The sequence below is a fragment of the Aquarana catesbeiana genome, linkage group LG01, assembly GCF_042186555.1.
Source record: "Aquarana catesbeiana isolate 2022-GZ linkage group LG01, ASM4218655v1, whole genome shotgun sequence".
NCBI classification, from domain to species: domain Eukaryota; kingdom Metazoa; phylum Chordata; class Amphibia; order Anura; family Ranidae; genus Aquarana; species Aquarana catesbeiana.
In genome coordinates, this window is record NC_133324.1 from 52,301,473 (window position 1) to 52,325,901 (window position 24,429).

Here is a 24,429-nt window from a genome sequence, read left to right on the forward strand (position 1 = left end):
GGGTCCCTTTCAATGGCACCTTAATGAATCTCTTCTAAGCAACCCAACCCATTGCACGCTCCTAGACAAAGCTCTTTCCGACTACTTCAGTGAGAATGACACGGGGTCGGTCTCCCCGGGATGTCTTTGGGCAGCACACAAAGCGGTGATGAGGGGCAGGATCTTACAACTCTCCTCACAACTTAAAAAGGAAAGCAGGGCGGAAGTCTCGCGCCTCACTACAGACTTCCGCTTGCTGAGTAAAGCCCACAAACAACACCCCACACCGGATAACTTGGCCAAACTTGACTCAGCTCGAGTGAAACTCAACCTCTCTCTTACTACTTCCGCGGAGAAACACTTACGGTGGTCCGGCGCGCGTTTCTATTACCAATCGGATAGGATAGGCGCTAAATTAGCTACTAAGCTTAGCCCGAGGATCCGTACCTTGGTATTTCCCGAAATTCGTGCCTCGTCGGGGAATCTGACGCAAAATCCTACCATCATTATGAAATCATTCCATGATTTTTTCTCACATCTTTATGAGACAGTACCCCACACTCATTCCAAGGCCAGAGAGCGATTTCTCCAAGACATTAACCTACCCCACCTACAGCAAACACACCGCGACCTGCTGGACGCCCCCTTCTCCTCCGAGGAAATCGTGGAAATAATTAAATCATTGAAAATGAATTCTGCCCCGGGTCCAGACGGTTTTTCGGTATGTTATTACAAGAAGTTTGGCCCTCGTCTGGCTCCTTACATGGCCCGGTTCTTCAAATCCCTCCGGGATGGAGCCCCTATCCCTAGCGACTTAAACTCGGCTTTTATCTCGGTCATACCTAAACAGGGTAAAGACCCAAGCGAGGTGGGCAGCTACCGCCCTATTTCGTTAATCAATAACGATCTCAAAATAATGACTAAAATACTGGCAAACAGGATGTCTAACTTTATTGCTAATTATATACATAGGGTATAATAAAGATTATGTAAACAAAAAAATTATATACATAGGGACCAAGTGGGCTTCATCCTGGGGAGACAGGGACCGGACCAGGTTCGCAGAGCTATTGACTTGATTTCCCTTCTGCAGTCCCGGTGGGACGGAGGCCCTGCACAAGAGGGCTTCTTGCTGTCGCTGGATCTACAGAAGGCCTTTGATTCTGTATCATGGCTCTACATTTTTGACATTCTAGAACGCTGGGGTTTGGCGATGGTTTTCGCACGATAATTCACACTTTATATTCCCCACCCTCAGCACAGGTGCGGCTACTTGGTCATTACTCGGAACCCTTCAATATTCGTCGGGGAACTAGACAGGGCTGTCCCCTTTCACCCTTGATTTTCGCTATTGCAATCGAGACCCTGCCATCAGATCGAACGAGAACATCAAGGGAGTGAAATGTGGTCCTGACGTTCACAAATGCGCCCTATTTGCTGATGACATGCTCTTGTTCCTCACTGCTCCCCTCACATCCACACCTAATGTCCTCAGACTTTTGAGAGACTTCGGTCTCATCTCTGGTCTTCAGGTTAACGTGACTAAATCTGTGGCCCTCAATGTTTCGGTCCCGGTACCTCTCATAGACCAACTCCGACCACACTTTCCCTTCACATGGGCTAGTGCCTCAATCCCCTATTTGGGTATCAAGCTGACGAAAAACATTGGAGACCTATATGCCGCTAACTACCCCCCCATGCTCTGCTCTCTAGAGCAGGACCTACGGAAATGGTCGGGGGAGGGCCTGTCATGGTTAGGTAGACTCAACACAGTCAAAATGACTCTCCTGCCACGCCTTCTATACCTGTTCCAATCACTTCCAATACCGATTAAAAAATCTGTCTTGACTAAATTTCAGTCCGGGGTGATTAGGTTTGTCTGGGGGGACAGGGGCCATCGCTTTGCTAAAGAAATTTTGTTCAGGCTACGGTCACAAGGGGGCTTGGGACTACCAAACTTGTGGCTTTATTACCAGGCAGCACAGCTAGCACAGTTCTCAACCATTTACACTAAAAGCTGCAGGCCAGATTGGATCTCCATTGAGAGACAAGCAGTACCGCATTTCACACTCGACTTCTTAACATGGAGACCTCCCAAACATAGACCGGCCATCTTAGCCCCCACTTTGTCTCACTCCCTAGCCCTCTGCGACCAATTGCATACCCACGCCAACTTGATTTCCCCCTTAAGGCCCCTCACACACCTGTTTCACAACCCTGACTTTCCACCTGGGATGAACATTCATGCATTTCATTGGTGGCTGAACAAAGGCCTTTGTAGATGATAGGACACTTCTTTACTCCCAATGGCCCCATTTCATTAGGCCATTGTTTGAGTTCACTGGAAATGCCTACCTCGGAAAAGTTTCGACTCTTGCAAATTCGTCACTTTCTCCACTCACTTTGTACTGATGGGTTGAACACTCCTAAGGCCACGATGTATGAGCAATGGTGCTCTTCATCAGCCCCCCAAAGGGGTGGGATATCCATTATCTATGCATCCCTGGCAGATAGGACGGACACCCCGGCATACGCTCGTTCCTGGGAATCGGACCTGGACATTCAGTGGGATCCTACTAAGTGGTTCCAAGCCTTCAGCAGATCATCGAAAGGTATTTTAAATATGGCCTTGATTGAAGCTAACATTAAAATCTTTACTAAATGGTACTACGTCCCGGCCAGACTCTCCAGGATATTTCCGGACTCCTCCCCCCTCTGCTACAGAGGTTGCGGTCATATTGGCACGATGCATCATATCTGGTGGACTTGCCCCCGCATACCGAGTTACTGGAATAAATTCCTCCAAATTCTAAGGAGAGTATCTGGGGCAGGGGTTCCACAGGACCCCACATACATTCTATTGAATTGCAAAATACCCAACACTTCTAAAAATACACAACAACTTATATTCTTTATGTGTTTGGGAGCCAAAGTCACTCTAGCGAAAGCCTGGAAAACTCCTTCGGTGTCCATATCGGCCACCAAACGGAAGATCTCTTGGATAATGTCACAGGAACAAATCGTGGCTAAACTGCGTGACACGGTCCCACGTTTCAAAGGGATTTGGGAACCTTGGGCTAGGTATGTCGTTATCTCACTTTACCCAGGTCACCTACTCACATAGGGGAGAGTCCGGCGAGATTACCACCTCTATCCATTTACCCCACTCCCCCTCCCTCCCTCTCTCTTCTACTAGCTCCCTCTCTCCTCTTCATCTTTATTCTCTGCTTTTTCTTTTCATGTTCTATCCTCATCTTTCTTATACCAGCTAACGGCTAATAATGGTCTTACTAAGCCAAAACATTCTCAATTGTTCTTTTAGGCTGTCCTAAACTACTCACTTAGCGTACCAGCCTAGATGGCAGCCAGTCACTCTCAGGTTTCTATCCTGGACGATGTGTCTGTCGGCTCCATCCGGGGGGCTGCCGCGCCTGGGTTCCTTTCCAGTGTGAGCACTTTCCCGGGGGATCTGACAGGAAGTGGGGAGGCACCCCCTTTGGTGGGAACCCTGAAGCTCTCGCACTCCACAGTGTGTCCCCATGGGGGTGGAGTGATGATCTCGGGGGCCTTCCTGGGGGGAGTCCCCAGTTTGAAATTCTTCTCAGGTTGTCCGTTCTTCTAGCGGAAATTAACAATTCATTAATAAGATAGTAAACTAGCCAGGAACTTTGCTCTACCTTAGATACATCATCTGTGTAAGTGCTACGTTGTTCCTGCTTTGTATTTCCCTCTTTTGACTGCTTTGGTCATTGAGGAGTAGGGATGAGCCGAACACCCCCCTGTTCGGTTCGCACCAGAACATGCGAACAGGAAAAAAGTTCGTTCGAACATGCGAACACCGTTAAAGTCTATGGGACACGAACATGAATAATCAAAAGTGCTAATTTTCAAGGCTTATATGCAAGTTATTGTCATAAAAAGTGTTTGGGGACCTGGGTCCTGCCCCAGGGGACATGGATCAATGCAAAAAAAAGTTTTAAAAACGGCCGTTTTTTCAGGAGCAGTGATTTTAATAATGCTTAAAGTCAAACAATAAAAGTGTAATATCCCTTTAAATTTCGTACCTGGGGGGTGTCTATAGTGTGCCTGTAAAGGGGCGCATGTTTCCTGTGTTTAGAACAGTCTGACAGCAAAATGACATTTGGAAGGAAAAAACTCATTTAAAACTACCCGCGGCTATTGCATTGCCGACAATACACATAGAAGTTCATTGATAAAAACGGCATGGGAATTCCCCAAAGGGGAACCCCGAACCAAAATTAAAAAAAAAAATGACGTGGGGGTCCCCCTAAATTCCATACCAGGCCCTTCAGGTCTGGTATGGATATTAAGGGGAACCCCGGACAAAATTTTAAAAAAAAATGACGTGGGGTTCCCCCTAAATTCCATACCAGACCCTTCAGGTCTGGTATGGATTTTAAGGGGAACCCCGCGCCAAAAAAAAAAAAAAAAACGGCGTGGGGTCCCCCCAAAAATCCATACCAGACCCTTATCCAAGCACGCAACCTGGCAGGCCGCAGGAAAAGAGGGGGGGACGAGAGTGCGGCCCCCCCTCCCTCCTGAACCGTACCAGGCCACATGCCCTCAACATTGGGAGGGTGCTTTGGGGTAGCCCCCCAAAACACCTTGTCCCCATGTTGATGAGGACAAGGGCCTCATCCCCACAACCCTGGCCGGTGGTTGTGGGGGTCTGCGGGCGGGGGGCTTATCGGAATCTGGAAGCCCCCTTTAACAAGGTGACCCCCAGATCCCGGCCCCCCCTGTGTGAAATGGTAAGGGGGTACTTACCATTTCACGAAAAAAGTGTCAAAAATGTTAAAAATGACAAGAGACAGTTTTTGACAATTCCTTTATTTAAATGCTTCTTCTTTCTTCTATCTTCCTTCATCTTCTGGTTCTTCTGGCTCTTCTGGTTCTTCCTCCGGCGTTCTTGTCCAGCATCTCCTCCGCGGCGTCTTCTGTCTTCTTCTCCTCGGGCCGCTCCGCACCCATGGCATGGGGAGGGAGGCTCCCGCTCTTCTCTTCTTCTCTTCTTCTTTTCTTCTTTTCTTCTTTTCTTCTCTTCTTCTCTTCTTCTTCATTTTCTTCTCCGGGCCGCTCCGCAATCCATGCTGGCATGGAGGGAGGCTCCCGCTGTGTGACGGCGCTCCTCGTCTGACAGTTCTTAAATAACGGGGGGGGGGGGCACCCGGTGACCCCGCCCCCCTCTGACGCACGGTGACTTGACGGGACTTCCCTGTGGCATTCCCCGTGACGTCACAGGGAAGTCCCGTCAAGTCACCGTGCGTCAGAGGGGGCGGGGTCACCGGGTGGCCCCGCCCCCCCCGTTATTTAAGAACTGTCAGACGAGGAGCGCCGTCACACAGCGGGAGCCTCCCTCCATGCCAGCATGGATTGCGGAGTGGCCCGGAGAAGAAAATGAAGAAGAAGAGAAGAAGAGAAGAAAAGAAGAAAAGAAGAAAAGAAGAAGAGAAGAGCGGGAGCCTCCCCCCCATGCCATGGGTGCGGAGCGGCCCGAGGAGAAGAAGACAGAAGACGCCGCGGAGGAGATGCTGGACGAGAACGCCGGAGGAAGAACCAGAAGAACCAGAAGAGCCAGAAGAACCAGAAGATGAAGGAAGATAGAAGAAAGAAGAAGCATTTAAATAAAGGAATTGTCAAAAACTGTCTCTTGTCATTTTTAACATTTTTGACACTTTTTTCGTGAAATGGTAGGGGTACTTATGTACCCCCTTACCATTTCACACAGGGGGGGGCCGGGATCTGGGGGTCACCTTGTTAAAGGGGGCTTCCAGATTCCGATAAGCCCCCCGCCCGCAGACCCCCACAACCACCGGCCAGGGTTGTGGGGATGAGGCCCTTGTCCTCATCAACATGGGGACAAGGTGTTTTGGGGGGCTACCCCAAAGCACCCTCCCAATGTTGAGGGCATGTGGCCTGGTACGGTTCAGGAGGGAGGGGGGGCCGCACTCTTGTCCCCCCCTCTTTTCCTGCGGCCTGCCAGGTTGCGTGCTCGGATAAGGGTCTGGTATGGATTTTTGGGGGGACCCCACGCCGTTTTTTTTTTTTTTTTTTGGCGCGGGGTTCCCCTTAAAATCCATACCAGACCTGAAGGGTCTGGTATGGAATTTAGGGGGAACCCCACGTCATTTTTTTTTTTAAATTTTGGCCGGGGTTCCCCTTAATATCCATACCAGACCTGAAGGGCCTGGTATGGAATTTAGGGGGACCCCCACGTCATTTTTTTTTTTTAATTTTGGTTCGGGGTTCCCCTTTGGGGAATTCCCATGCCGTTTTTATCAATGAACTTCTATGTGTATTGTCGGCAATGCAATAGCCGCGGGTAGTTTTAAATGAGTTTTTTCCTTCAAAATGTCATTTTGCTGTCAGACTGTTCTAAACACAGGAAACATGCGCCCCTTTACAGGCACACTATAGACACCCCCCAGGTACGAAATTTAAAGGGATATTACACTTTTATTGATTGACTTTAAGTATTATTAAAATCACTGCTCCTGAAAAAACGGCCGTTTTTAAAACTTTTTTTTGCATTGATCCATGTCCCCTGGGGCAGGACCCAGGTCCCCAAACACTTTTTATGACAATAACTTGCATATTAGCCTTTAAAATTAGCACTTTTGATTTCTCCCATAGACTTTTAAAGGGTGTTCCGCGGCATTCGAATTTGCCGCGAACACCCCAAATTGTTCGCTGTTCGGTGAACTTGCGAACAGCCAATGTTCGAGTCGAACATGAGTTCGACTCGAACTCGAAGCTCATCCCTATTGAGGAGTATTATGTGATATGTTTTGTTCATATTATACTTTCATTGCAAAATTTCAATAAAAACATTGAAACGGAAATCACGGAGGAGGAAAGGGGCATGAACGTCTGAGGATGAGACCCAAGAGCGCTCCTCCGGATCGTACCCCTTCCAATGCCCCATGTATTGTATGCGCCCACGGAACCTACGGGAGTCAACAATGGATTGTACTTCATACTCCAGATGGTTCTCAACCTGTATAGGGAGAGGACGTGGCACCGAGGTGGTAAAGCGATTGCAGACCAAAGGTTTCAATAAGGAGACATGAAACACATTTGAGATGCGCATACTAGGAGGAAGGTCCAAGGCGTAAGCCACTGGGTTAATCCTGTGAAGGATAAGAAAAGGCCCAATAAACCGAGGTGTGAACTTCAAAGAAGGAACACGAAGTCGGAGGTTGCGAGTCAACAGCCAGACTCTGTCCCCAACCTGGTAGAAAGGTGCAGGCAGGCGTCTGCAGTCAGCATGGAGTCTGTACCTATTGTTAGCATGTTGCAAAGCCTCCTGAACTTGTGCCCAAGTGAAACGAAGACCACGGAGATGCTCCTCTAATGCAGGAATACTCTGCGGAACAAACGAGTCAGGCAACATGAAAGGTTGGAAACCATAATTCACCATAAACAGGGACAATTCGGAAGCAGAATTCAAGGCACTGTTGTGAGCAAACTCTGACCAGTTGTTATGACCAGTTGTCTTACTCTGAGCACACATGGAACAGGCAGCTAAAAAGGCAATTACATCAGCCCATAGACTAGGCCACCACAATTGTTGGGAAATGGCCCAAACGAGTTGATTCTTCCCAGGGTGGCCAGCTGCCTTGGGAGAATGGTAAGTCTGGATCACAGCAGTATGGAAACTCTCTGGGACAAAGCAGCGGTCACAAGGTTTCTCAGGAGGAGCATGGACCTGAGCAACAAGAATTTTGTCACCCAAAGGAGAAGTAAGACTGGTGCAAACCGTAGCCAGAATACGATCAGGAGGAATCACAGGAACCGGAACCGACTCGGAAGTGGAGGAAAATTGTCATGACAAGGCGTCAGCCCTTACATTCTTAGTGCCGGGTAAGAATGAGACAATGTAATTAAAACTCGACAAGAAAAGAGCTCTCTGGGAGAGAGGCGCTAAGCCTCAGACAAGAATGTGAGATTCTTATGGTCAGAAAGAATGAGAACCGGCACAGTGGTACCTTCAAAGAGATGTCTCCATTCTTTCAGGGCTAAAATGTTTGCCAACAGCTCTCTGTCACCAATCTCATAATTGCATTCTGCAGGTGACAATTTCTTGTAAAAGTAGCCACATGGATGCATAGCGCTCTCAGAGTTAGGAAGTAGAGACAGAAGGGCGCCAACTCCAATCTCAGAAGCATCAACTTCTAGGATAAAAGGCAACGAAGGATCAGGATGTGCCAACAAAGAAGCAGAAACAAAGGCAGCCTTGACACTCCCAAAGGCCTTAATGGACTCCGGAGACCAACTCTGTGGGTTGCTGTCCTTTCTGGTCATATCAGTCAGGGGCTTGACCAGAGACGAGAAGTTACTAATAAACTTCCGATAATAGTTGGCAAAGCCCAGGAAACGCTGCAGAGGACGTAAACTCATGGGTCGGGGCCACTGTAAGACTGCCAAAAGTTTCTCTGGGTCCATCGAAAAACCAGCAGTGGAAATGACAAAGCCCAGGAATTTAACCTGTTCATGCTGAAACTTGCACTTCTCCAGTTTACAATATTGTTCTCTCTTAGTTTCTGAAGCACACGACAGACATCTGTGGGGTGGCTCTCCTGGGACTTGGACAATATGAGGATATCATTGAGATAAACCACCACACATAACTGCAACAAATCTCGGAGGACATCGTTAATAAATTCATTGAAAACTGCCGGGGCGTTACAAAGGCCAAAATACATTACAAGGTACTCATAATGGCCTGTTCTGGTATTAAACGCAGTTTTCCACTCGTCGCCCTCCTTAATCCGCACAAGATTGTATGCCCCTCTCAAATTAAGCTTTGTGAAAACCGTTGCTCCCTTGAGGCGGTCAAATAACTCTGTAATAAGCGGAATTGTGTAGGCATTCTTAATCATGAAATGATTGAGACCCCTATAATCAATACAAGGTCTCAGTTCACCACTCTTCTTCTTCACAAAGAAGAAACCAGCACCAGCAGGAGATGAGGATTTGCTGATGAAACCTCGAGAAAGTGCGTCTGCAACATACTCCTCCACAGCCTTATCCTCCAAGACCGACAAAGGGTAAACCCGGCCACGATGTGGTATGGCACCAGGCTGAAGGTCAATTGTGCAATCATAAGACTGGTGTGGAGGCAAACTACCGGCTTGACCTTTGTCAAAGACATCGCTAAAATCAAGGGTACTCCTCCGGCAGGGAGGAGAGTGAAGAGGTGCACAGGACCTTAGCTACCTTCTGGAAGCATGTCTCACTGCATTGTGGTGACCAGGAGAGAACCTCAGCATGGAGCCAATCAAAAGAAGGGTTGTGCCTCTGTAACCAAGAATAACCAATAACCAGTGGAAACCTAGGTGAGGAAATAACTTGGAATTTGATTATCTCATGGTGAATAGCCCCTACAGCCATGGACAATGGAACCGTCTCATGAGTCACATGGGCAGGCTGTAGAGGTCTCCCGTCAAGAGCCTCAATGGCAAGTGGAGTGTCACGCACCTGCAGCGGAATCGAGTGCTGCGATACAAAGGCAGCATCAATGAACAGGCCTGCAGCCCCAGAGTTGATTAGAGCCTGTACTCGGTACTAGGAGGCATGGGAGGTGAGGGAGGCACAGGTGGGACTGCAAAGCTAGGAGGCAAACGTACAGGAGGCTTCCGCAAGTGCACCTTAAAAGAGAGTCTTTCTCTGAGTCTGGAATCAATGAGGATGGTAAACATGATCAACCTCTCCAGCTCAGTGGGTATATCTCGGGCTGCTATCCCATCCTTGATGGAATCGGAGAGACCATGAGAAAAGCCACAAGGGCCTCATTGTTCCAAGCAACCTCTGCTGCCAGAGTACGGAATTCAATGGCGAAGTCAGCAACAGTCCTCGTACTCTGTTTGATGGACATGAGGCACTTGGCAGAAGAAGCGGAGCGTACGGCAACGTCAAATACCCTTTTAAAGGAGGCCACAAAGTCAGGGTAACTCAAGACAACAGGTTTTTGCGTCTCCCATAGAGGGTTTGCCCAGGCCAAGGCTCTCTCAGAACGCAAAGATATCACGAAACCTACTTTGCTTCTGTCCGTGGGAAACGCCTGGGGCAGCATCTCAAAGTAAATCTCAACCTGGTTGAGAAACCCTTTGCATTGAACTGGATCGCCCCCAAATCGCTGGGGAAGCAGACCCAGACATACCTCTTACAGAGACTGTCACAGCAGCAGGGACAGCCTGCAACTCAGGTTGTACCGGAGCACCAACAGTGGGAGACTCCAGGTGAGTCGTGCGATTCAGAAGCGTTTGTAACACTATAGCAAACTGATCCATGCGGTGATCTTGCTTATCCAATCTGGAAAAAATATTACTAGCAAGTGGATTGCCTGTATCTTCTGAATTCATGGCCTTCGCCTACTATCAGGGACCATGAATCAGACCGAGACAGAAGTATAGTTAAATCACACTTGTTTAATAATAATAATAATAAGGTAAACAGAGTAAGCATAGTCTAAACAAGCCAGAGTTCAGTAACCGGATCGGGTAGTCAGCCAAGCAAATGTCAGAGAGCCAGAGATAAATGTAGTAGTACAGCAAGCAGGATCAGGAGCCAGAAGGAATGTCAGCCAAGCAAGTCTTCAACAGGAACGCAGGAGAAAGTCTCTGTGATGTTGACAAAGGCGAAGGCAGAGATCAAGTGAGCTGAATGACTTTAAGTAGGCAGGACTGACGAGCAGAATCAACAACAGCTGGGTAACTGTGGAGATAGATGGGAGCTGGCAATTAGCCGACAGCTGAGCGGCCAGCTCAGAGAAGGAAGGGCTGAGCCCAGCCCTGACACACAGGAACCTGACATAGAAACTGGAATTAGGAAGTGTCCCTTGAAATTGGAATTGTCAGGGGGAAATTAATTTACCTTTTCATGACCATATAATATAACTGTTAATCCTCTACTGAAGGCCCGAGATAAAACCAACACAATTACAAATCACTACCTTCTACTCACCGAAACATTATATCTCCTAGATCCTCCATTATACTCCCATCGCTCTCAATGTGTTTGCATCCTTTTCAAATGAGTGGACTGTCATTAAAAATTCACGCCTGGGAATCTCTTGAAAATCTTTATGTTAACTAAAATAAACAAACCACTCCAACGCAAAACAAATCCCACATCTTGTTAATTTTGTTGTACAACATAATAAAAAAAATCATTTTTTTTTTTTTTTTTTATAATTTTACATTTCCTTGCTGGCAAGTAACAACATTGTCTGCTCCCTAAGTGTATACTTACAAAAGAAATAAAAATTAAACCATTGCGTGTTAACTTCACAACGTCACCCCCTCAGGAAGCTGATCCCTCTAATGCAAGCGTGTAATTATGAATTTGTTCATTATCGTTTATTACTAGAGGGCCTCGCTATGCATTTCACCTTACCTAGTGTTCACAAAGTTGCCTTGTTTTTCTGCAGAAACTCAAAGCGTTTCTATTTATAGTTAAGAAAGAAATGCGTTGGCAATGAAGAAGCAGTACCGAACAAAACAGCTTAACCATGTTTCAAACAAGCAATTTCCATGCAGATTCCAATGATAAACACAACTTCCAGTGGAATAGAATTTAGGGTAATTATTATCTCACATAACCATTATTTTCCTGTAACAACTAGGGAGTTTGCAAAATTTATGGTGAAATTATACGCCAGCAATATCATCAACGAATGGTCTTCTGATAATGAAGTACCCAGGGGCCTAATTAAATTACAACAGGGAAGATTAAAATAAGAGTACATTCAACTCATCTCTTGTCGTATGGATTACGCGTATATTTTATTCCAAACTAGCTCTATCTGCAAAATCCCACTGGGAACTTTTTTTCATTTTTTTTTTTTTTTTTTTGCTAAATACCATTGGTAATGCATATCATTCATGAACATAGCTACTTCTCTATTAAAAGCCTGCTGGTTCCCAATAAAATTGAATTTTAAATGCATGTGTGACTCATGTGCATGGCCTGGAAACCCGGTTTCTTACAGATGGGTTTAGTAATTCATGCTTTCATTCATCTTCAAGGAGAAGCAGGTTTTTTTTACTTAAAAGTATTTATCCTGATGGTGACTGAATCTATTTCTGCTCCCATTATTAGATAGCGATATAGTCAAATTCCTACTTTTATTTTCTTCTTTATTCTTTTCTCAAAGGAATGGGAAAAAATTGCTGTAAAATCTGAGCATTTACTTAAAGGAAAGGAATATATATATATATATATATATATATGTATATATATATATATATATATATATATATATATACACACATATATACAGTGCCTTGCAAAAGTATTCACTCCCCTTGGCATTTTTCGTGTTTTGTTGCCTCACAACCTGGAATTAACATGGATTATTTGCATCATTTAATTTACAGAACATGTCTACAACTTTGAAGATTTTTTTTTTTTTTTTTATTATTGTGAAGCAAACAACAAATAGGACAAAATAACAGAAAAAGTCATAACTATTCACCCCCCTAAAGTCAATACTTTGTAGAGCCACCTTTTGCGGCTATCACAGCTCCAAGTCACTTTGGATAAGTCTCTATGAGCTTGCCACACCTTACCACTGGGATTTTTGCCCATTCCTCCTTGCAAAACTGCTCCAGCTCCTTCAAGTTGGATGGTTTGCGCTTGTGAACAGCAATCTTTAAGTCTGACCACAGATTTTCTATTGGATTGAGGTCTGGGCTTTGACTAGGCCATTCCAACACATTTGCATGTTTCCCCTTAAACCACTCAAGTGTTGCTTTAGCAGTGTGTTTGGGGTCATTGTCCTGCTGGAAGGTGAACCTCCATCCTAGCCTCAAATCACACAGAGTAGTACAGGTTTTGCTCAAGAATATCCCTGTATTTAGCACCATCCATCTTTCCCTCAACTCTGACCAGTTTCCCAGCCCCGACTGCTGAAAAACATCCCCACAGCATGATGCTGCCACCACCATGTTTCACGGTGGAGATGGTGTTCTTTGGGTGATGTGATGTGTTGGGTTTGCACCAGACATAGCGTTTTCTTTGATGGCCAAAAAGTTACATTTTAGTCTCATCAGACCAGAGCACCTTTCTCCATACATTTTGTGAGTCTCCCACATGCCTTTTCGCAAACTCAAAACGTGCCATTTTGTTTTTTGCTGAAAGTAATGTCTTTCTTCTGGCCACTCTGCCATAAAGCCCAACTCTATGGAGCGTACGGCTTATTGTCGTCCTATGTACAGATACTCCAGTCTCTGCTGTGGAACTCTGCAGCTCCTCCAGGGTTACATTAGGTCTCTGTGCTGCCTCTCTGATTAATGCCCTCCTTGCCCGGTCCGTGAGTTTTGGTGTGCGGCCATCTCTTGGCAGGTTTGCTGTTGTGCCATGTTCTTTCCATTTGGTTATGATAGATTTGATGGTGCTCCTAGGGATCATCAAAGATTTGGATATTTTTTTATAACCTAACCCAGACTTGTACTTCTCCACAACATTGTCCTTTACTTGTTTGGAGAGTTCCTTGGTCTTCATGGCAGTGTTTGGTTAGTGGTGCCTCTTGCTTAGGTGTTGCAGCCTCTGGGGCCTTTCAAAAAGGTGTGTATATGTAATGACAGATCATGTGACACTTAGATTGCACACAGGTGGACATCATTTCACTAATTATGTGACTTCTGAAGGTAATTGGTTGCACCAGAGCTTTTTATGGGCTTCATAACAAAGAGGGTGAATACAATGCCAATTATTTTTTTATATCTGAAAAATAGTTTTATGTATATTTTTTTCTAATTTTACTTCACCAACTTAGACTATTGTGTTCTGATCCATCACATATAATTCAGATTAAAAAAACATTGAACTCAAGGCTGTAATGTAACACGATAGGTAAAAAACCAAGGGGGTGAATACTTTTGCAAGGCACTGTATATATACAGTATCTCACAAAAGTGAGTACACCCCTCACATTTTTGTAAATATTATATTATATCTTTTCATGTGACAACACTGAAGAAATGACACTTTGCTACAATGTAAAGTAGCGAGTGTACAGTTTGTATAACCACCTCAGCCCCGGAAGGATTTACCCCCTTTCTGACCAAGCCCTTTTTTGCGATACAGCACTGCGTCACTTTGACTGACAATTACGCGGTCGTGTGACGTTGTACCCAAACAAAATTGACGTCCTTTTTTCTCACAAATAGAGCTTTCTTTTAGTGGTATTTGATCATCTCTGCAGTTTTATTTTTTTGCGCTATAAACAAAAAAAAGAGCGACAATTTTGAAAAAAAAAACAATTTTTTTTTACTTTTTGCTATAATAAATATCCCCCAAAGATATATAAAAAAAAACACATTTTTTCCACAGTTTAGGCCAATATGTATTCTTCTTCATATTTTTGGTAAAAAGAATCACAATTAGCGTATATTGATTGGTTTGCGCAAAAGCCGTCTACAAAATAGTGGATAGATTTATGAAATTTTTATTACTATTTGTTTTTATTAGTAATGGTGGCGATCTGCAATTTTTATCATGCCTGCGACATTGCGGCGGACAGATCGGACACTTCTGACACTATTTTGGGACCATTGGCATTTATACAGCTATAAAAATGCACTGATTACTGTGTAAATGTCACTGGCACGGAAGGGGTTAAACACTAGGGGGCAATCAAGGAGTTAACTGTATTCCCTCAGCATGTTCTAGCTGTAGGGGGGATTACTAGAACATGACAGAGATCACTGCTCCCGATCACTGGGAGTAGTAGATCCCAGTCATGTTGCTAGGTAGAACAGGGAAATGCCTTGTTTACATAGGCATCTCCCCGTTCTGCCTCCCCGTGCCGCGATCGTGGGCCACCGGTGGACATCGAGTCCGTGGGACCCTCGGGCACGATCCTTAGAGGGCGTGCTCTAGCAACGTACGAGTACATCCTTTTGCGCACCCATACCACTTTGCCGACGTATAGCGGCGTGAGCCGGTCGGAAAGTGGTTAATGTCTAAACCGCTGGCAACAAAAGTGAGTACAGCCCTAAGTGAAAATGTCCAAATTGGCCCCAAAGTGTCAATATTTTGTGTGGCCACCATTATTTTCCAGCACTGCCTTAACCCTCTTGGGCATGAAGTTCACCAGAGCTTCACAGGTTGCCACTGGAGTCCTCTTCCACTCCTCCACGACGACATCACAGAGCTGGTGGATGTTAGAGGTTTGCGCTCCTCCACTTTCCATTTGAGGATGCCCCACAGATGCTCAATAGGGTTTAGGTCTGGAGACATGCTTGGCCAGTCCATCACCTTTACCCTCAGCTTCTTTAGCAAGGCAGTGGTCGTCTTTAAGGTGTGTTTGGGGTCGTTATCATGTTGGCCCAGTCTCCAAAAGGAGGGGATCATGCTCTGCTTCAGTATGTCACAGTACATGTTGGCATTAATGATCCCTCAATGAACTGTAACCTTCCAGTGCTGGCAGCAACCATGCAGCCCCAGATCATGACACTCCCACCACTAGGGATGAGCCGAACACCCCCCGGTTCGGTTCGCACCAGAACCCGCGAACGGACCGAAAGTTCGCACGAACGTTAGAACCCCATTGACGTCTATGGGACTCGAACGTTCGAAATCAAAAGTGCTCATTTTAAAGGCTAATTTGCATGGTATTGTCCTAAAAAGGGTTTGGGGACCCGGGTCCTACCCCAGGGGACATGTATCAATGCAAAAAAAACTTTTAAAAACGGCCGTTTTTTCGGGAGCAGTGATTTTAATGATGCTTAAAGTAAAAAAAAAAAAAAGTGAAATATTCCTTTAAATATCGTACCTGGGGGGTGTCTATAGTATGCCTGTAAAGTGACGCGTGTTTCCCATGTTTAGAACAGTCCCTGCACCAAATGTCATTTTTAAAGGAAAAAATCTCATTTAAAACTGCTTGCGGGTTTAATGTCATGTCGGGTCATGGCAATATGGATGAAAATCAGTGAGACAAACGGCATGGGTACCCCCCAGTCCATTACCAGGCCCTTTGGGTCTTGTATGGATATTAAGGGGAACCCCGCACCCAAATTAAAATAAGCAAAGGTGTGGGGCCACCAGGCCCTATATACTCTGAACAGCAGTATACAGGCGGTGCAAACAAGACAGGGACTGTAGGTTTGTTGTTAAGTAGAATCTGTTTGTAATTTTGAACATTTTTAACGTGTTTAGCTCCAGCCAAAAAATCTTTTCTAAGCTTTTTGGAAAACATAGGGAAGGGTTATCACCCCTGTGACATTTGTTTTGCTGTCTTTCCTCCTCTTCAGAAGATTTCACCTCACTTTTTTGTCCCAATGAAAAATGTTTTTTGAAAATTTGGGTTTTTTTGTGGAACAAGGATTGGAAAGCATCAGTGGAAAAGAGAAATTGTTTTCCCATATTAACTCTTACAGGAGAGAATTTCCCTTCCTAGGGGTAGATTTCATCTCACTTCCTGTTGTCTCCTTCCGTTTGCAAGTAGGAGTCGTTTGTAAGTTAGATGTTTGAAAGTAGGGTCCTGCCCTATATACTCAGCAGAAATTTGGGCCTTAGGTGTTGCTGTGGCCACAACACTGTAAGCCCTCACAGGGCCCTGCTGTGAAATATTAGATCAAGAATTGTAATTACATGCCCCTGTTGAACAGGAGCTGAAAAATTAGGCCTTAGGCACTGGTGCTGGTGCCACAACACTGCAACCCCTCACAGACACTCTAGTTGGAACGCAGGAACGAGCCCTGCTGCAAAGTATTGCTTCAAAAATTGTAATTACACGCCCCTGTTAGACAGGGGCAGAAAAATTGGGCCTTAGGCACTGGTGCTGGTGCCACAACACTGCAACCCCTCACAGACACTCTAGTTGGAACGCAGGAACGAGCCCTGCTGCAAAGTATTGCATCAAAAATTGTAATTACACGCCCCTGTTAGACAGGGGCAGAAAAATTGGGCCTTAGGCACTGGTGCTGGTGCCACAACACTGCAACCCCTCACAGACACTCTAGTTGGAATGCAGGAACGAGCCCTGCTGCAAAGTATTGCATCAAAAATTGTAATTACACGCCCCTGTTAGACAAGGGCAGAAAAATTGGGCCTTAGGCACTGGTGCTGGTGCCACAACACTGCAACCCCTCACAGACACTCTAGTTGGAATGCAGGAACGAGCCCTGCTGCAAAGTATTACATCAAAAATTGTAATTACACGCCCCTGTTAAACAGGGGCTGAAAAATTGTGCCTTAGGCACTGGTGGTGGCGCCCAGAACCAAAAATGTTCTTACAAGCTATCAGCGTGATGATTGAGGAGGAAGAGGATAATTACTCAGGGATAGTCACTCAGCATCAGCATAGGCAGTCTTTGAAGGGATCTGAGATTTCAAAAAAAATTATTCGGTTACATCAGCATTAGGTGCTTGGTAGCTGGTGGTGATCCAAGACTCATTCATTTTTATGAAGGTCAGCCGATCGACCGAGTCGGTGGACAGACGCACCCTGTGATCGGTTACCACGCCTCCAGCAGCACTGAATGTGCGTTCCGAAAGAACGCTGGATGCAGGACAGGCCAGTAGCTCAATTGCATACTGTGCAAGCTCTGGCCAGTGATCCATCCTCAAGACCCAGTAACCCAGAGGATTTTCGGTGGGAAAGGTGTCCAAGTCTGATCTTGCCCCTAGGTATTCCTGCACCATGTAAAACAGACGCTGGCGATGGTTGCTGGAGCCAATCATACCTTGGGGCTGCGGACCAAAAAATTGTCTGAACGCATCGGTCAGACGGCCACCTTCTCCACCGCTCCTTCTTTGACTGACCGAAGCCTCAGCAACACGTTGTCCAGAAACAGGAGTTTGTAACCTCCCAGTCTCTGGGAACGCGTTGCACAGACCTTTCTGCAAGGCCTCCCGAAGATGTTTCATCCTCTGCTCCCTCTGCGATGGCAAGATAAGGTCCGCAACCTTACCCTTGTAACGTGGATCAAGGAGGGTTGCCAGCCAGTATTGGTCCTTCTCCTTGATACCACGAATACGAGGATCCTTACGCAGGCTTTGCAGGATCAGGGAGGCCATGCAGCGTAGGTTTGCTGAGGCATTCGGTCCGGAGTCCTCTGGGTCACTAAGAACGACATGGTCCGCAGCCACCTCCTCCCAGCCACGTACAAGTCCATGTGTTCCTTGGGACTGATCCCTTAAAGACTGCTGCTGATGCTGAGTGCCAGGCTCCACCTCCATACTGACACAATCTTCCTCCTCCTCCTCTTCCTCCTCGTCCTCTTCCTGTGTGATCGGCGGGCACGCAGGAACACTGTCTGGATAAAGGGGGCCTTGAGAGCTAAGGAAGTCCTCCTCTTCCTGCCTCTGTTCTGCCTCAAGTGCCCTGTCCATTATTCCACGCAGCGTGTGCTCCAACAGGTGGACAAGGGGGACAGTGTCACTGATGCATGCACTGTCACTGCTCACCATCCTCGTGGCCTCCTCGAATGGTGACAGGACAGTGCATGCATCCCTGATCATGGCCCACTGGCGTGGGGAAAAAAAAACAAGCTCCCCTGACCCTGTCCTTGTGCCATAGTCGCACAGGTACTCATTGATGGCCCTCTGCTGCGTGTGCAGCCGCTGCAGCATGGCCAACGTTGAGTTCCACCTGGTGGGCATGTCACAGATTAGGCGGTTCTTGGGCAGGTTAAACTCCTTTTGGAGGTCCGTCAGCCGAGCACTGGCATTATATGACCGGCGGAAATGCACACAGACTTTCCTGGCCTGCCTCAGGACATCCTGTAAGCCCGGGTACCTGCCCAAGAACCGCTGCACCACCAAGTTAAGGACGTGAGCCAAACAGGGCACATGGGTCATTTGTCCCTGTCGGAGGGCAGAGAGGAGGTTGGTGCCATTGTCGCAAACCACCATTCCTGCCTTAAGTTGGCGTGGCGTCAACCACCTCTGAACCTGCCCCTGCAGAGCTGACAGAACCTCTGCCCCAGTGTGGCTCCTGTCCCCCAAGCACACCAGCTCAAGCACCGCATGGCATCTTTTGGCCTGCGTACTTGCGTAGCCCCTTGAACGCCTACGGAGCACCGCTGGTTCCGAGGAAGAGGCCATGGAGGAAGAAGAAGAGGAGGGGGTGGAGGAGAGAGGTGTGTCACAATCAGCATTTTGGAGGTGTGGTGGCGGAACAACCTCCAACACTACTGCACCTTGTCCTGCATCCTTCCCAGCTGCTAGCAGAGTCACCCAATGCGCCGTGAAACTTAGGTAACGTCCCTGTCCATGCCTGCTGGACCATGAGTCAGCGGTAATATGCACCTTACCGCTGACCGCCCTGCCCAGCGAGGCATGGACATTGCCTTCCACATGCCAGTAGAGAGCCGGAATCGCCTTCCGTGAGAAAAAGTGGCGTTTGGGTACCTGCCACTGAGGAACCGCACATTCCACAAACTCATGGAAGGGGGCAGAGTCTACCAACTGAAAAGGCAGCAGTTGAAGTGCTAGCAATTTTGCCAAGCTAGCATTCAACCGCTGGGCATGTGGATGGCTGGGAGCAAACTTCTTTCGGCGGTGCAGCAGCTGGGGCAGGGAAATTTGCCTGGTACAATCTGACGTCGGTGTACCAAAAGCAGATTGCCCACAAGTACTTGGCTGTGACACACCTAATTCTACACCTTCATTCCTCTCACTGCAGGTCTCAGAGAGGACTGAAGGTCTAGTGGGGTTGGAAATCTCAGCTGATGAGGAGCAAGGAGAGATCCTCTTTGTTCTTTGGTGTGGGTCTTTTAGATACGCTTGCCAACGAACTGCATGGCAGGTCAACATATGTCTGGTCAAGCATGTGGTACCCAAGTGGGAGATGTTTTGGCCACGCAAGATACGCTTGAGACATATGTTGCAAATAGCAGCGGTGCGATCTGATGCACTCGTCTCAAAAAAGGCCCACACCAAAGAACTTTTTGAATAACGCGCAGAGACTGCAGCGCCCTGCACATGTGGAGCTTTGGGGTGTGATGCAGTCAATGTGCTGCCCTTAGGCTGGCCCCTGCATCCTGCCTCGTTGGTGATGTGCCGCCGCCTCCTCCTCCTCCTCCTCCTCCTCCTCTCTCCTATCAGGCACCCACGTTGAGTCAGTGACCTCATCATCCCCTCCCTCCTCATCACTGGAGCAAACCTGGCAGTATGCTGCAGCAGGGGGAGCATGACTGCCAGATTGCTGTCCTTCTTGGGCACCCCCTCTGTCCGTGCTCATGTTACTGCCTTCATCGAGCTCAGTATCGTCATCAGAGCCTTCCAAACGCTGGGCATCCTCCTGGAGCATGTACCCAACACTGTGGTCAAACAGTTCGAGGGAATCCTCATGAGGACATGGTGGAGCTAGGGAAGGAGTCACTGATGACATTGAGCTGAGGGAAGAGGCCGCTGCTTTGCCAGGCAAAGCACCCTGGGCATGGGTGAGAGAGGATGAGGAGGATGAGGACGGCTTGGTCATCCACTCGACCAAGTCTTCCGCATGTTGCGGCTCAACACGGCCAGCTGCCGAAAAAAAGGCCAAGCGTGTCCCATGGCCACGTGCTGATGAGGATGCACCGTCTCCACGACCAGCACTAGACACAGAGCCTGCTTGCCCTCTCTTATTGGCTTGTGACTGTCTGCCTCTCCTTCTTGGCCTTCCAGACATACTAATGGCCTGTAGCTGCACTAAGCTGGGATAGAACACCTGTAATTTTCTTCAGGTAGCTTTATATACTGTAACCAGACAAGCCTGCCTGTCAGTAGGAAGATAACAGTAACGGATCTAGCTGAACACTGTGAGCAGGACGCACTGTACTAAATGTAAATAGTCTAGCTGCCTGACCGTGGTACTAATAGGATCAAATAGAACACCTGTAATTTTCTTCAGGTAGCTTTATATACTGTAACCAGACAAGCCTGCCCGTCAGTAGGAAGATAACAGGAACGGATCTAGCTGTACACTGTGAGCAGGACGCACTGTACTAAATGTAAATAGTCTAGCTGCCTGACCGTGGTACTAATAGGATCAAATAGAACACCTGTAATTTTCTTCAGGTAGCTTTATATACTGTAACCAGACAAGCCTGCCCGTCAGTAGGAAGATAACAGGAACGGATCTAGCTGTACACTGTGAGCAGGACGCACTGTACTAAATGTAAATAGTCTAGCTGCCTGACCGTGGTACTAATAGGATCAAATAGAACACCTGTAATTTTCTTCAGGTAGCTTTATATACTGTAACCAGACAAGCCTGCCTGTCAGTAGGAAGATAACAGGAACGGATCTAGCTGAACACTGTGAGCAGGACGCACTGCACTAAATGTAAATAGTCTAGAAGATAACAGGAACGGATCTAGCTGAACACTGTGAGCAGGACGCACTGCACTAAATGTAAATAGTCTAGAAGATAACAGGAACGGATCTAGCTGAACACTGTGAGCAGGACGCACTGCACTAAATGTAAATAGTCTAGAAGATAACAGGAACGGATCTAGCTGAACACTGTGAGCAGGACGCACTGCACTAAATGTAAATAGTCTAGAAGATAACAGGAACGGATCTAGCTGAACACTGTGAGCAGGACGCACTGCACTAAATGTAAATAGCAGGAACGGCTCTAGCTGAACACTGTGAGCAGGACGCACTGCACTAAATGTAAATAGCAGGAACGGATCTAGCTGAACACTGTGAGCAGGACGCACTGCACTAAATGTAAATAACAGGAACGGATCTAGCTGAACACTGTGAGCAGGACGCACTGCACTAAATGTAAATAGTCTAGAAGATAACAGGAACGGATCTAGCTGAACACTGTGAGCAGGACGCACTGCACTAAATGTAAAATAGCAGGAACGGATCTAGCTGAACACTGTGAGCAGGACGCACTGCACTAAATGTAAATAGCAGGAACGGATCTAGCTGAACACTGTGAGCAGGACGCACTGCACTAAATGTAAATAGCAGGAACGGATCTAGCTGAACACTGTGAGCAGGACGCACTGCACTAAATGTAAATAACAGGAACGGATCTAGCTGAACACTGTGAGCAGGACGCACTGCACTAAATGTAAATAGCAGGAACGGATCTAGCTGAACACTGTGAGCAGGACGCACTGCACTAAATGTAAATAGTCTAAAAGATAACAGGAACGGATCTAGCTGAACACTGTGAGCAGGACGCACTGCACTAAATGTAAATAGCAGGAACGGATCTAGCTGAACACTGTGAGCAGGACGCACTGCATTAAATGTAAATAGTCTAGATAGAAGATAACAGGAACGGATCTAGCTAAACTGAATACAGTGTATATATATATATATGCAACATCTGGGATGCATATATATACACAATACACTGTAAGTGCAGCTAACTGACTGACTGTTCTGCCTAATCTATCTAACTCAAATCAAATGACACTGTCTCTCTCTCTATCTCTCAGCACACCGGAACACACACTACACAGGGCCGCCGTGCAGGCGGCCTTATATAGTGTGGGGTGTGTACTAAATCCCCTGAGCCATAATTGGCCAAAGCCACCCTGGCTTTGGCCAATTACAGCTCTCTCTACTGACGGCGCTGTGATTGGCCAAGCATGCGGGTCATAGTGCATGCTTGGCCAATCATCAGCCAGCAATGCACTGCGATGCCGCAGTGAATTATGGGCCGTGACGCGCCACACGAATTTAGCGCGAACGGCCCATATCGTTAGCAATTCGGCGAACGGGCGAACAGCCGATGTTCGAGTCGAACATGGGTTCGACTCGAACACGAAGCTCATCCCTACCCACCACCATGCTTGACTGTAGGCAAGACACACTTGTCTTTGTACTCCTCACCTGGTTGCCGCCACACACGCTTGACACCATCTGAACCAAATACATTTATCTTGGTCTCATCAGACCACAGGACATGGTTCCAGTAATCCATGTCCTTAGTCTGCTTGTCTTCAGAAAACTGAGGGCTTTCTTGTGCATCATCTTTAGAAGAGGCTTCCTTCTGGGACGACAGCCTTGCTGACCAGTTTGATGCAGTGTGTGGCGTATGGTATGAGCACTGACAGGCTAACCCCCTACCGCTTCAACCTCTGCAGCAATGCTGGCAGCACTCATAAGTCTATTTCCCAAAAACAACCTCGGAATCTGACGCTGAGCACGTACACCCAACTTCTTTTGGACAACCATGGCGAGGCCTGTTCTGAGTGGAACCCGTCCTGTTAAACCGCTGCATGGTCTTGGCCACCATGCTGCAGCTCGGTTTCAGGGTCTTGGCAATCTTTTTATAGCCTAGGCCATCTTTATGTAGAGCAACAATTCCTTTTCTCAGATCCTCAGAGAGTTCTTTGCCATGAGGTACCATGTTGAACTTCCAGTGACCAGTATGATAGAGTAAGAGCGATAACACCAAATTTAACACACCTGCTCCCCATTCACACCAGAGACCTTGTAACACTAATGAGTCATGACACTAATTGGGCTCAATTTGGACATTTTCACTTAGGGGTGTACTCACTTTTGTTGCCAGCGGTTTAGACATTAATGGCTGTGTTGAGTTATTTTGAGGGGACAGCAAATTTACACTGTTATACAAGCTGCACACTCACTACTTTACATTGTAGCAAAGTGTCATTTCTTCAGTGTTGTCACATGAAAAGATAGAATAAAATATTTACAAAAATGTGAGGGGTGTACTCACTTTTGTGAGATACTATCTATCTATCTATCTATCTATCTATCTATCTATCTATCTATCTATCTATCTATCTATCTATCTATCTATCTATCTATCTATCTATCTCTGAGCATTTATTTAGAGGGATTGTTACTCCCCAAGAAAATCATACTCCTGTCCCTTTAAGGTACAATCTGTAGCATAATGCTTTTGCCTTTTCAATTGACCCTTTGAACCTGCCTAGCCCTGGCTTCCCCTTTGTGAGCTGACCACGTTTATTATGACTGCTGAGCCATGGAAGCGTGGTCAGTTTAGGTGCCTCCATCATAACAGCTCTCCCACGTGCATCTCTGCATCTCCCCCTCCCTCTGCCTGTCAGTTCCACAGTCAGCAGTGAGAACACTATCTCCTCTCCTCTCCATCTCTTCCACTCCCTGTCCCTCTCCTCTCCTCCACTCCCTGTCTCTCTCCTCTTCTCTCCTCCCCTCCCCTATTCCTCTCCCCGCCCCTCTTCTCTCCTCCCCTTCCCTCCCCACTCCTCCTCTTCCTGTCACACTTCTCTCCTCCCCTCCCCTCTCCTCTCCTTTCCTCCACTCCCCACCCCTCCCCTCTCCTCTCTTCTCCTCCCCGTTATTTTGCCTGTAAAAAGTTACTGTCAATTCCTGCCAGCCCCTCTGCAATAAGAATATGTACTAGACAGTGTGTGTCTTTTTTTTTTAATTTTTTTAATCCTGCAGCTAAATGCCTTTGTTCACATCGCCAATGTGTGCTCACAAAAGGACAAACTTAGCCCCTCCCACTGT